Source organism: Oncorhynchus masou, chromosome 10 (assembly GCF_036934945.1).
Source record: "Oncorhynchus masou masou isolate Uvic2021 chromosome 10, UVic_Omas_1.1, whole genome shotgun sequence".
NCBI lineage: Eukaryota > Metazoa > Chordata > Actinopteri > Salmoniformes > Salmonidae > Oncorhynchus > Oncorhynchus masou.
In genome coordinates, this window is record NC_088221.1 from 36,580,949 (window position 1) to 36,596,036 (window position 15,088).

The window sequence follows — 15,088 nt, forward strand, 5'->3', positions numbered from 1 at the left end:
TTGGTGGAGAGTTTGGCCGACTGGGATGTCCTTGTCTCATCGCGCTCTTGCGACTCCATGTGGAGGCCGGGCGCACGTATGCTGACTTTGGTCGCCAGTGGTACGGTGTTTCCTCCGACACATTGGTGCGTCTGACTTCCGGGTTAAGCGAGTAGTGTGTCAAGAAGCAGTGCGGCTTGGCGAGGTCCTGTTTCGGGGGATGCATGGCTCTTGACCTTCGCTACTCCCGAGTCCGTACGGGAGTTGCAGCGATGGAATAATACTTTAACTACCAGATGGATATCACAAAATTGGGGAGAAAAAGGGGTTAAAAAATAAATAATCTCAAAACTTACAAATGCATCTGTTGTCATCTAATAACACACGTGCTCCTCGACAACTACAGTTGACTCTTCCATCTGGGGTCAACAGACACAAGTCACCACAGCCACTGTTATTGAGTCTGCATGGGGACATCTCACCTACAGAACACACGGCCAATCAGAGCTATTATAGACACAACAGAAGACAAACAACAGATGCTTTATAGACATAACATGAGGCAAAAAGACAGAGACAAAGAGAGGTTGCAATTATACAGTATCTTGCAATGTCAAAGACATTCCAAATGTTTATTATCAAGTGTTTTTAAGAACATTTAACGCTGAAGAACGACCAATAAACTAAACTGAATGTCACCAGTTAATTAACGGCTAAACCTCAATTAACAGAGTTTATTTCAAGGCCAACGGTCCCAACCCACAGCTCCCACCTCCCACCAGCCCAGCATAAAGAACGCATCAGCTCAGTCAGTGTAACAGGAACAAGCAGGTATGGTCTCATCCTCCCTGATAAAGAAAGAGCGAAGGATGCAGAGGGAGGGGAAAAATAAAGCACAGGCATCACCAGTGTTTACTGGAGAGACACGTGTCAAATGAACCACAGCTTTCCTTTCCTTCCCTCGCCTCCAACCCTCTGTCTCTCATTCACGCATCAGTGTCTGTGTGGGGGGGATGTGTGTGTGAGGGATGTGTTGGTGTGTGTGTGTGCATGTGTGTGAGGATGGATGGATGACTCAGCAGGCCTCTGGAAGAGCTCCTGGAGCCCCCAGGTTCAGGTTGGCCTCATCTGATTACAGAGGAAAGAGAGTATCAGGAAGGACCGATAGGAAGACTGATGAAAATGTGGAAGCATTGACTTCACATTTAACTATCTGGAGGAGGAAAACTGGGGTGAGATGAACAGTGGTCCTGTGTGACTCAGCTTTACATGTAATAGCGTGACGGTAGCAAACTAGGTTCAATGCCCGCAGGGATCACATACATACTAAACATGGATGCATTACCTGTACTGTAATTAGCTTTGGATAAAATGTTTTATTAATTTAAACATTGCAGGTTGTTACTTATCAATTGGCAAGACGGAGAGGTCAAAAAGTTATGTCTGCGATCATTTGTGATGATGAAATAAATGAGAAGGAAAAGTCCCTCAACATCTTCATAGAGAGAGTCAAGCCGTTGGGAAGCTCTTAAGTACTTTTCCCAATGTCCTAGTACTTACTGTACATATGCACACTTCAGAGCCCTCCTATCGAACTCGGGGATTATTTTTTATTAATTACGTTGCCAGCTTTAGTTTCTCCCCAGCTAAATAAAACCATCTTAATTTATCATTCCCACCATTTTCTTCACATCAAGAGAAGGAGCCCTGGTAGGTAGATACACTGCTGTGAGTCCTACTGGAAAACCAATAAGTAAAAAGAATCCCAAACCCCAAACTAAATTAAACAGACAAATGTAGGCAAATGCACAGATCTGCAACAGAATACTATTACACTAACAGATCTATTCTTCTCTTACACATTCCATATTGGAGGGAAATAATGTGTGGGCATAAGTGCATTGCACAGACATACATGGGCCCCCAAACATTCAAAAACAGCCTATCCCTGTCTTTTTGAGATAAGAATTCAGGGAGTTGGTGTCGTAAGTCCAGATTCCTGGGAGTTGGTGTCGTAAGTCTAAATACTCACAGCTGTTGGAGTCATTTGTGACAGCGATGATTCCCATGGGCTGGTGGGGGATATCTGCTCGCAGAACCTTGGTCTCTCCACCTGTGTACTTGTTGGATCGTAGCACGGCCCTGCGAGCCCAGTCCGACCAGAAGAGGAAGTCCCCATAAATAGCCAGACCAAAAAATGTTCCTGGCCCTGACTTCACGATGACCTGTGATTTACAAAGCAGTACATCAGTGAAAGCATTTATAACTTGTCTAATACCAAGATGCTACCAAGATGGCGTAGCAGTAAGACGTCCTGTCGTGTCATGTCCCTTGTATATATCGTTTTTTTTCTTCGTTTTTACATATTTTCCTTTGCATATCTTTTAAAACATTTTGCTAAACCTCAGCTTCCAAATACTCTCCTGCAACCCGCCTCACCCAATGTACCTATTTTTCCTAAAGTATTTATATTTACTTCGGAACCGGAACCCCTCAACTGAAGCTAGCCAGCTAACTACCAGCTATGCTAGCGGTCTTCAGCTAACCGGTCATCAGCTAACCTTTAGCTCGGAAAGCTCTCGCCAGTTCGACTCTAACCAGAACATAACGGACCTATTTATTTTTTATCCCCGGATTCCCACCGCGAACGGAACATTTTTCAGCTGGATCTTCACATCTAACTATATAGCTAAACCGCAACCCCGGATGATTACTCCTGGCTAGCGTTTCCACCCACTTAGCTTGAAGCTAGCCCGGCCAGAGCCCCTGTGCTACCACCGTAGCATACTCCTGGGCTACAATACCCAGACCCACGACCGGTCTATCGATGTCACCGCATGAAGAGGAATAAACAGACTCACCCCATCGCGACGTTCCCCAAAGGCTAACTCTCTAGCCCTTGCTTTCTCCTTGCTTGCTAATTCAGCCTGCTAACTGCTAGCTTGTCTAGCCCCGGTCCGCTAACTGCTACCTTGTTTAGCCCCGGCCTACTAACTGTTAGCTTGTTAGCACAGGCCTGCTAACCGTCTGAATCGCCCATTACAACCAGCATGTCCAGAGAAACAACCTCTCTCATCATCACCCAGTGCCTGGGCTTACCTCCGTTGTCCCCCACCCCACCATACCCCTGTCTGCGCATTATGCCCTGAATATATTCTACCATGCCCAGAAACCTGCTCCTCTTATTCTCTGTCCCCAATGCTCTAGGCGACCAGTTTTGATAGCCTTTAGCCGCACCCTCATACTACTCCTTCTCTGTTCCGCGGGTGATGTGGAGGTAAACCCAGGCCCTGCATGTCCCCAGGCACCCTCATTTGTTGACTTCTGTGATCGAAAAAGCCTTGGTTTCATGCATGTCAACATTAGAAGCCTCCTCCCTAAGTTTGTTTTACTCACTGCTTCAGCACACTCTGCTAACCCTGATGTCCTTGCTGTGTCTGAATCGTGGCTCAGGAAGGCCACCAAAAATTCCGAGATTTCCATACCCAACTATAATTGGTCGTCAAGATAGAACTGCCAAAGGGGGAGGAGTTGCAGTCTACTGCAGAGATAGCCTGCAAAGTAATGTCATACTTTCCAGGTCCATACCCAAACAGTTCGAACTACTAATTTTGAAAATTACTCTCTCCAGAAATAAGTCTCTCACTGTTGCCGCCTGCTACCGACCCCCCTCAGCTCCCAGCTGTGCCCTGGACACCATTTGTGAATTGATCGCCCCACATCTAGCTTCAGAGTTTGTTCTGTTAGGTGACCTAAACTGGGATATGCTTAACACCCCGGCAGTCCTACAATCTAAGCTAGATGCCCTCAATCTCACACATATCATCAAGGAGCCCACCAGGTACAACCCTAACTCTGTAAACAAGGGCACCCTCATAGACGTCATCCTGACCAACTGGCCCTCCAAATACACCTCCGCTGTCTTCAACCAGGATCTCAGCGATCACTGCCTCATTGCCTGTATCCGCTACGGAGCCGCAGTCAAACGACCACCCCTCATCACTGTCAAACGCTCCCTAAAACACTTCTGTGAGCAGGCCTTTCTAATCGACCTGGCCCGGGTATCCTGGAAGGACATTGACCTCATCCTCTCAGTTGAGGATGCCTGGTCATTCTTTAAAAGTAACTTCCTCACCATTTTAGATAAGCATGATCCGTTCAAAAAATGCAGAACGAAGAACAGATGCAGCCCTTGGTTCACTCCACACCTAACTGCCCTCGACCAGCACAAAAACATCCTGTGGCGGACTGCAATTGCATCGAATAGTCCCTGCGATATGCAACTGTTCAGGGAAGTCAGGAACCAATAAACGCAGTCAGTCAGGAAAGCTAAGGCCAGCTTCTTCAGGCAGAAGTTTGCATCCTGTTGCTCCAACTCCAAAAAGTTCTGTGACACTGTGAAGTCCATGGAGAACAAGAGCACCTCCTCCCAGCTGCCCACTGCACTGAGGCTAGGTAACACGGTCACCACCCGATAAATCCGTGATTATCGAAAACTTCAACAAGCATTTCTCAACGACTGGCCATGCCTTCTGCCTGGCTACTCCAACCTCGGCCAACAGCTCCGCCCCCCCCCCGCAGCTCCTCGCCCAAGCCTCTCCAGGTTCTCCTTTACCCAAATCCAGATAGCAGATGTTCTGAAAGAGCTGCAAAACCTGGACCCGTACAAATCAGCTGGGCTTGACAATCTGGACCCTCTATTTCTGAAACTATCCGCCACCATTGTCGCAACCCCTATTACCAGCCTGTTCAACCTCTCTTTCATATCGTCTGAGATCCCCAAGGATTGGATAGCTGTCGCAGTCACCCTGGACCCAAACTGTTACAGACCTATATCCATCCTGCCCATCCTGCCTATCTAAGGTCTTTGAAAGCAGAGTCAACAAACAGGTCACTGACAATCTCGAATCCCACCGTACCTTCTCCGCTGTGCAATCTGGTTTCCGAGCCGGTCACGGGTGCACCTCAGCCAGACTCAAGGTACTAAACGATATCATAACTGCCATCGATAAAAGACAGTACTGTGCAGCCGTCTTCATCGACCTTGCCAAGGCTTTCGACTCTGTCAATCACCATATTCTTATCGGCAGACTCAGTAGCCTCGGTTTTTCGGATGACTGCCTTGCCTGGTTCACCAATTACTTTGCAGACAGAGTTCAGTGTGTCAAATCGGAGGGCATGCTGTCCGGTCCTCTGGCAGTCTCTATGGGGGTGCCACAGGGTTCAATTCTGGGGCCGACTCTTTTCTCTGTATATATCAATGATGTTGCTCTTGCTGCGGGCGATTCCCTGATCCACCTCTATGCAGACGACACCATTCTATATACTTCCGGCCTGTCCTTGGACACTGTGCTATCTAACCTCCAAACGAGCTTCAATGCCATACAACACTCCTTCCGTGGCCTCCAACTGCTCTTAAACGCTAGTAAAACCAAATGCATGCTTTTCAACCGATCGCTGCCTGCACCCGCATGCCCGACTAGCATCACCACCCTGGATGGTTCCGACCTTGAATATGTGGACATCTATAAGTACCTAGGTGTCTGGCTAGACTGTAAACTCTCCTTCCAGACTCATATCAAACATCTCCAATCGAAAATCAAATCAAGAGTCGGCTTTCTATTCCGCAACAAAGCCTCCTTCACTCACGCCGCCAAACTTACCCTAGTAAAACTGACTATCCTACCGATCCTCGACTTCGGCGATGTCATCTACAAAATTGCTTCCAACACTCTACTCAGCAAACTGGATGCAGTTTATCACAGTGCCATCCGTTTTGTCACTAAAGCACCTTATACCACCCACTACTGCGACTTGTATGCTCTAGTCGGCTGGCCCTCGCTACATATTCGTCGCCAGACCCACTGGCTCCAGGTCATCTACAAGTCCATGCTAGGTAAAGCTCCGCCTTATCTCAGTTCACTGGTCATGATGGCAACACCCATCCGTAGCACGCGCTCCAGCAGGTGTATCTCACTGATCATCCCTAAAGCCAACACCTCATTTGGCCGCCTTTCGTTCCAGTACTCTGCTGCCTGTGACTGGAATTGCAAAAATCCCACACCAACTTCAAACATCTGCTATCTGAGCAGCTAACCGATCGGTGCAGCTGTACATAGTCTATTGGTAAATAGCCCACCCATTTTCACCTACCTCATCCCCACAGTTTTTATTTATTTATTTTTCTGCTCTTTTGCACACCAATATCTCTACCTGTACATGACCATCTGATCATTTATCACTCCAGTGTTAATCTGCAAAATTGTAATTATTCGCCTACCTCCTCATGCCTTTTGCACACAATGTATATAGACTCCCCTTTTTTTCTATTGTGTTATTGACTTGTTAATTGTTTATTCCATGTGTAACTCTGTGTTGTCTGTTCACACTGCTATGCTTTATCTTGGCCAGGTCGCAGTTGCAAATGAGAACTTGTTCTCAACTGGACTACCTGGTTAAATAAAGGCGAAAAAGAAATAAAAAAATAATATGTCTTGAGTGACAATACCAAGCTATAGCTAAGTCCTCTACCTCCATGTACTCTAGTAAAACATATATGATTTTCAAAGACTTCATGTCAATTACATCTAAACATCAAATGAGTAAATATATAACTGCATCATCAACCCCTGCATCATCAACCCCTGCATCATCAACCCCTGTACACACAAACAACCTCTACTAGGTTAGTGCTAAACCCAGTTGTTGCTATGTAAATGTATGACAGTGTCACAGAGAGGGAGGCAGGAATACATCAGAAAGACTGCTTCTTTGGGAGTCTCTCTCTATGCTGGGGCCACCAGGCAGGTCGTCCTGCAGGTCTGTAGTCTCAGCCATTAGTGGGACATGCTCGTAACCATCATCACATTAGCCCTGCTGCTATACAGGGATTAATAGGACAGGTGTTGATTCAAGGAGCACAGCTTGTTACAGGGAAAACAACTGGCCAGCAGGAGAGAAAGAGCAAGAGAAAGGGCAACCAGTGGAACACAAACATTGTAAATACCACCAATATTTATCTCTCTATTTATCATCCCCTACTATTCCTACTACAACTATTTACACATTGCTAAAACACTGTACATAGTGGATAATATAACGCTTGAAATGTCTATCTTTTTGAGTGTAATATTTAATGTTATATTCTAATATTTTTTTAGGTTTTGTGTCTTCTCACTTTTGTTGATTGTTTATTTCACTTGCTTTGGCAATATAAACATGCTTCCCATGCCAATAAAACCCCTATGAATTGAGAGGGAGATAGAGAAAGATGACAAGGAATCCAGAGGGATTTTGACAGAAATTTTATTAGGGAGAATGCTAGTTTTATACACAGGCACAAATTACCACTGTGTTCAACATTTCTTAGAATCTATTTATATGAAATTTCTTGTCACGTGACCTAAACTGGGATATGCTTAACACCCCGGTCATTTCCAGCCTCTAGGTCACCTAGCTGCTCATTATGATGCACAACTGTCACCATCGTTACACGCACCTGCGCATCATCAGACTCACCTGGACTCCATCACCTCCCTGATTACCTTCCCTATATATGTCACTTCCTTTCGTTTCTTCCCCAGGTGTTATTGTTTCTGTTCCAGTGTCATGTCGGTGTGTTGTTTGTGTTTTGTATTATGTTACGTTTATTTATTAAAACATTCACTCCCTGAACTTGCTTCCCAACTCTCAGCGCACATGTTACAGTTCTGAGTAAATAAAACCAAGGCAGTTGTAGACAACAAAAGGAAGGGAAGCCCTGGGATATAATAGTAGAACTTTGCAGGTAAATGTTCTTTGGCAAAGGGGTTAAATCGTCAGCAAAAAAACTAAAAAGGACCTAGGCACTATTCATATGATTAAAAGGCATTTATTGTTATGGCATGTTCAATAGAACAAACAATTTAACACTCTGACTCATTTTCACATGGCCTTCGTCAGGGAGTACTTTGAGAACTTTAAAACTATTGTATGACTTGCTTAGGCACAGTTGTACATTTACTAGGGTGGAGGTGCTAGTCCAAAACAGGGTTTAAAACTTTTCTTTAGGCTTTGGGGAGGGTTATGTGATTTGTTATTGGGCACAGGGGATGGTCGTGCATTTCCCCCTGGTTTAGATTCCACATTTTGCAGGTTTTACTGTATAATTTCTTCCATATAGCCACATTTCCTCATCTGCTTGCATGTCTCCCCTATCAAAGTGTGTTGGTACTTCCCTTATGCACTATGGTTTTCTGCGGCTTACTATACAGTCAACATTATCCTGCCCTCTATTCATAGTGACAATAGTGGTAGGTGGATTGTTTGCCCAGGTCTGCAGTAGGTTAACTAGCAAACATATCACACATAAAATCATTAAAATCTGCACCAATTTCCAATATAAATCCACAAGAACATAGAGGAATAGCTGACAGGCAGCAGAGGCCAGGTGTTTCTTTGCAAGAACACATGAAAGAACAGTCAAGACATGAGACACGCAGCTCAAAAGCTCTCCTATTGATCTTGTTAAGGCCATAAAAGTTGAATTTACTGTATAAACTATACCCCTCTTCACATTTCTCAAAATTGTACAAAATATATAGTGTTTCATTTAATTCATATGAATCGATTATTTTTAAACAATTATTTGAATGAATGATGTGCTTCGCCATTGTAGTAATTGGGGTTTGGTTAAATCATGGTAAATCAAATCATGGGAATCATAAGAATCATCTGTGAATCTCAAACAGTAAAAGGAAACAATTTAGCTGTAGCCTTCATTTTGAATTGTGTCGCTGCAAATCAAATTTTGTAGATAGTTTAGGTTTATTTGGACATTCAATTTATGAGACATTGCAACTCAATAGATGCTTGTAGTCGGCCTGAAGTAAACACTTCTAAAAACAAAATATACTGTATATTGGATCTATAAAATCCACAATGCCTGCTGAAACAGTCATTTTCTAAGTTTTCCCCCATACCCTTCCCAATTAAATGTTGAATGCAAAGTAGGCCTACCTGGCAGAATGATATCATGATGATTTATATCAATCGGTTGCACACTTGTTTTACATACTCTGCCATCACATGTGCAGTACGGAAATCTGACAGAAACATCACTAGCTTAACACAAATATACTGTAACTAAAACTTGCCCTCTAACACCTGACACCAATATAGTGGATTGGGGGGTACCCTGACTGGGACTCAAACCCTGGTCCCTGTGACTGTCACTCCAAAACCATTATACTGAACAGCTTCTACCCCCAAGCCATAAGACTAGTGAACAGTTAATCAAATGGCAACCTGGACTATTTACATTGACTCCCTTATTTATTTATTTATCTTAATCGTTTTGAGCTGTCTCCTTTGCACTGGCTCTATGTACACTCGATAAACTCTACCCACACATACTACACTGACACTCCAACACACACAAAACATATACACACACACATGCATATTGACGCCACACACACTCACACATTGACACACTTTCACACTTCACATACGCTGCTGCTACTCTGTTTATTATACAGCTTATTCTGATTGCCTGGTCACTTTTACCCCTTACCCACAAATACAGTTTGATTTGATTTTAGCGACTCCGGGATGCTGGCCTTCGAGGCAGAGTTCCTCTGTCCAATGCCTGTGTTCTTTTGACCATCTTAATCTTCTATTTTTATTGGCCAGTCTAAAATACATCTTTGCAACTCTGCCTAGAAGTCGAGCATACCAGAGTCGCCTCTTCACTGTTTACGAGACTGGTGTTTTGCGTGTACTATTTAATGAAGCTGCCAGTTGAGGACCTGTGAGGCGTCTGTTTCTCAAACTAGACACTCTAATGTACTTGTTCTCTTGCTCAGATGTGTACCGGGGCCTACCACTCCTCTTTCTATTCTGGTTAGAGCCAGTTTGCGCTGTTCTGTGAAGGAGTAGTACACAACGGTGTACGGGATCTTCAGTTTCTTGGCAATTTCTTGCATGGAATAGCCTTCATTTCTCAGAACAAGAATTGACTGACAAGTTTCAGAAGAAAGTTTCTGGCCAAGAATGTTTCTGGACATTTTTAGCCTGTAATCAAACCCACAAATGCTGATGTTCCAAATACTCAACTAGTCTAAAGTTGTCCAGTTTTATTGCTTCTTTAAAATCCGGTTTAAAAACAGTTTTCAGCTGTGCTAACATAATTTCAAAAGGGTTTTCTAATGATCAATTAGCCTTTTAAAATGATAAACTTGGATTAGCTAACACAACGCGCCATTGGAACACAGGAGGGATATTTGTGATAATGGGCCTCTGTACGCCTATGTAGATATTCCATTAAAAAACAGCTGTTTCTAGCTACAATAGTCATTTACAACATTAACAATGTCAACACTGTATTTCTGAACTATTTTATTTTATTTTAATGGACAACATTTTTGCTTTTTTCAAAAACAAGGACATTTGTAGACACTATTTTGAATGGTAGTGTATATCATTTAACTTTTAAATTGTATGACCTTTCATGTGTGACATAAACAAAACCAGTGCGTGAACTTCAAAAGACTCCTGTAGGCTACCTGCACATTCTCCTCCACTCCAGTATCCAAAATGTTCACAGGCTATTCAATGAATGGAAAGAGACATCTGTTATAAAACACCAAAAGGTTTAATGACATTCGGAGATTGTCAAGCCAAGCCTTTGATACTGAGTACGGAGGAATGTATTTTTTATTGGTCGAGACTGACATACTCTATTTGATTGTGGTGTTGAAAATGCAAACCACAATGAAGCTCGAAGTCGGTAATCGGTATGCAGTTATGCTTATTGGTTGTGTGTGGTGCATTGGTACAGAAACCTGTTGGTGGAAAATAGTTGTGTATATTTTATCAAAATATAAATAAAAAGCATCAAAATGTTGAAAATCTGATTTCCCCCTAGCTAATCATTGCCTGTAGCCAGCTCTGATCGCAGTGAGATTGAGCTTGTGGTCGGCAAACCCTTTACCTTCTGGCCCGTAGCCCTGCCACAAAACCATGCTGAAGTGGTCAAGTCCACATGCACGTTTATGAATGCAGGGTTGCCACAGTTATTTTTATTTATGGTGGTAATCATCCTTTTTTGTACATTTTATGAGGGTGGATGGGGTGATTTCTTTGTTTATAGTACAGGAGACGGTCATGTGAAAATATTTTTAACGTTGGGGTGGGGGGGTGCAATTTTTTTTATGACACCTCGGGTTGGACCAGCCCTAAGATCTTGCATAAGTATGTGAATGTATATAAGACGTTACAAATAATTGTCATACAATGTAATTGTAGTCTGAAGATCATATCATGCCACACTCTAATTTTGGGATTTGGGATCGCATAAATCTTGAAGATCATATTCAGTGATCATATAACATAATAACCACCCTTAAGAACCACTTCTCAATTAGTATTCAGTCTGTTCACACTTAAAAGGTCTTATTTTCACTGCCTTAATGTGTTGACATCTTATCCCCATCACATACTCCAGCGGGCGCTCTGGACTTTTGGCAGCATGGTTAATGACAGGACGGCTCCACTTAAAATGGCACACTGGAGTGAGGAAGGCAAGTGGGCCTTTTTAGCTCTGTACTCTGTGTTCATCTCATGACTGTCAGAGCAGAGGGAGGGGTGTCACACAGTCACAGTGTTAGGCTGTCAGGCAGCAATGACACTTCCAGATCCCTGAGCTACAGGAGCCATGGAGTCCCTCTGTGGACCTTCTGCCATACAATACCACTCTTCACCACCCCGCCCACATACTGCCCTGCACCGCCCCCACATCATCACACATAATGTCAGGAAGTCCCACTCTAGCCAACTCTCGCTCGCTCGCTCTCTCTCTCTCCCTCTGTCTCCCCACTTCTCTCCACCCGGGGTGTCTCACCGCTGCTTTGTTGATAACCCGTTAGCGCTGTTTCATTTTCACATTCTAATAGGGAGAGTGATGGGCTCGCCCCCACAGGGCTTTTCTGTGTGAGCCTTCATTAGCATGAGAGAGACCGCAGGCGGTGCACGCAGGAACCCAAACGGTGTGACTTTTGAGCCGCACGACTCTGCTATGGCAAACGTATGGGTAACTAATTGAGATGGGCCAAAGTCCTCGGTCACAGAGGTCGTGTCAAGTACAAATTGAAATCCGTCGGCAAAGAGGAGAGCCTCATTCTATTGTAGTCCCTTACATGCCAGGGATACAGAAGGATACAGTACATATTCAGAATTTTCACCACTATGAATATATATTATGCAAGCAACCTCTCACAGATAAAATGAGACTGGTCCTTTCCTTTACAATTTGAAGGGAAATTACTTCTATAATTAAGTAAACAATTGACTCTTGTCTTTTGAGATATAATATATGAAAAGAATGCTAAGAGGTATTACAGAAGCCATCCCTTGTATGACGGCTGAAACACCATCAGGCTCAATAGGAATGGAAGATAATGTAGCGGGTAGAACATGTGTCCCATTTCAGCTTAAGGGGGGCATAACACTGACATTTCAGCAGAGAATCATTGCATTTGTGTCTACCATGTTTCAAATATCTTTTCTCTCCTTCATAAAAAGCTATGGACAGTGACAACATCAGAACACCTGTTGGCTCAACAAGAAGTAATTGCCTTTTTGAACTGCCTATATTTTTGGTCCTTAGTGAAGAAGGTGAGATTGAATGAATATGCTCAAGTTCTGTGGTCTTGTGTGCTGCCCAAGTCAAACGAGCTGCAGTATGTCTTGTATCATTAGAATGTGTTAATGACATCAACTAGGTATGACATTAGTTGAGCCCTTAGGTTTTAACGACAGATTAAACCTGGTCCTGGACTAAAAAGCATGCTTAATGGATAATCTCCATTGAAAGTTCTTTGTAATTTGGCCCAAAGTCTAACACAGTAACATAGTGTAACTGTGGTTGCATTTATAGTGGCATACAGAGAATTGTTATGTCAGTCATACTCACATATCTGTGTAAGCCATCGTAATCACACCTCTCTATCTTCCCCAGACTTCCATCAGAGAAGTAGATCTTCTCAGCCTTGTGGTCGATGGTGAGTCCGTTAGGCGTGAGGATGTCAGTGCTGACGATCACCTTCATGTTGTTTCCTGCCAGGGTGGACCTCATAATACTGGGATGCTGCTCGTTCCAGTTAGTCCAGAACATCAGGCTGAAATAAACATTAAACAACCTACTATTAACTAGATGGTCATTTGAGAAACAGTTTTAAAGGAGTCCGTTGACTGGAAGCAGGAGAGATACATAATAACAGTTATGTTTACAAGTTTTTTTATCTCAAGTCTTAAAAGCAATTTCCACCTTCACTGCAAACAGATAACCCATATTCAATGTCTCTTTATATGCACATTTCCCCTCAGACATCTTTATACCCCCCTCAGTGAAGAGGACAAAACAAATATATGCTCTTTGAAATTGAATTAGGGGAGTGTATGATGGCTTTAATAGGACTGCAATTGAAACTTGTCAAGCTCCTTGGCTTTCTTCGTAGGGGAAAATAAACACTAATAGCTGTGAGAATTATTCATAGGCAGCTGTTTTAAATTGCCTATGGCTCTATCTGGTCGTGATCCCATAGCTCACGATGGCCTGCATGACCTGTCATTTGCTCCTCATGTTGTCTCTGTCGGCTTTGTTAGTGTCGCCTTGCAGGAGCTACTGCAGCTCCCATCTCTAATAAGGTTGGTGCTGCAGTTTCATTTCTTATACTCACTTTCCATTTAATAAAAACCAGATTAGCATCAATGAATGCTGAATGGAATTGGTATTCATATTTCTTTGAGTGGACTACTAAGAATACGGAAAATTATAATCGTGTGGGATTGTATCTGAGGAAGAAGGTTGTGCAAAATTAAAGGAATATGTGAATTGTATTACAGTGTACAGCAGCTACATATTCACTTCTTTGAAGAGAAAGTAGAGGGATTATATCCTCATCAAACTGCCAGGTATTGTATTGTACTGATCAAAGATTAACAATGTATACTTTTGAAGTTATGGTGGACCCTCCCTATAGAAGACTATGTTTACAGAATTGGAAGTCTTGAGAATTCATAGGGGCTAGTTAGAATACTATGTCAGAGAGTGCTAATTTATCATATTAGGTTACATTTAAATTAGCAGCGTTCTGTAGTGAAAATGCCAAATTGCATACTGCATGCATACCCACTCAGGTCAAATTTGTTGTGAACTCTGGGTCAGCGTTCTGTGAAAGCCTCCTTGGCATAATTACTGTAGTTTGAGACATACTTTTATATCTTAAAGGATATAACAGGAACATTAGTTTGTTATTGTGAAAGCACTGCAGGCAGTATTTCTTCAAATGTGAGTGTGTCAAACCAATTAAATGTCTCGCCTTCACTACACCGTAGGGATCCAATCTTCTCTACAGAACTGGACGCATATCTCTCATATAACATTCTACTGATTGCTCTAACAAAATTAAACCCACTGAGATCCGTTCAAGAGGTGACATTCGTTAGACAAAATTGTCTTTAGACAGCAAGACAATTCACTTTGTCCAAGGAGGCATGTCTTGTGTTTTAATGCTACCAAAATGTACATATGTTATATATCTGTTGAGCATATACTGTACAAACATAGCTTCAAGCACAGAATTACATACTGCATCTGAAGTAGTAACTAATGAACTACATTTGTGGTCCACACAAATTCTGACAATGAACATGGCAGTTGGCAAGACAACACAAACACATCTGGGACCAGGCTATTGGGAGACTTAGTAGAACTAGAACTACATACTTTTGGCACTCGTCCAGGGCGAGGACATGGGGATGGTCGTCTTCAGAGAGTGTGACCACAGCTTGTCTGCTGAAGGTCCCGGGCCGGCTCTGGTCCACACTGTGCCTGGTGATGCTGGAGGTGGTAGAGCTGGTCCAGTACAGAGTGTCCCAGGCACGGTGGTACGCCAACCCCTCCACTGAACCCACATCTGGGGGTACACAGACAAGGACGTCACCACCATCATCCAATCATCCAGCCTCCACTAGTTAATTTGAATACTTACATGTAATGGACATGGCATTAAATCAACTGGTAATGCAGTGCTTTGACTCCATTGATAAAGGTGGACAGATCTGAATC

The 15,088-nt window shown here is 43.2% G+C and overlaps 1 pseudogene; it reads right to left on the reverse strand.

Moving 5' to 3' along the window:
* Positions 1-15,088, reverse strand: part of LOC135546849 (low-density lipoprotein receptor-related protein 1B-like) — a 357,889-nt pseudogene that overhangs the window by 124,213 nt on the left and 218,588 nt on the right.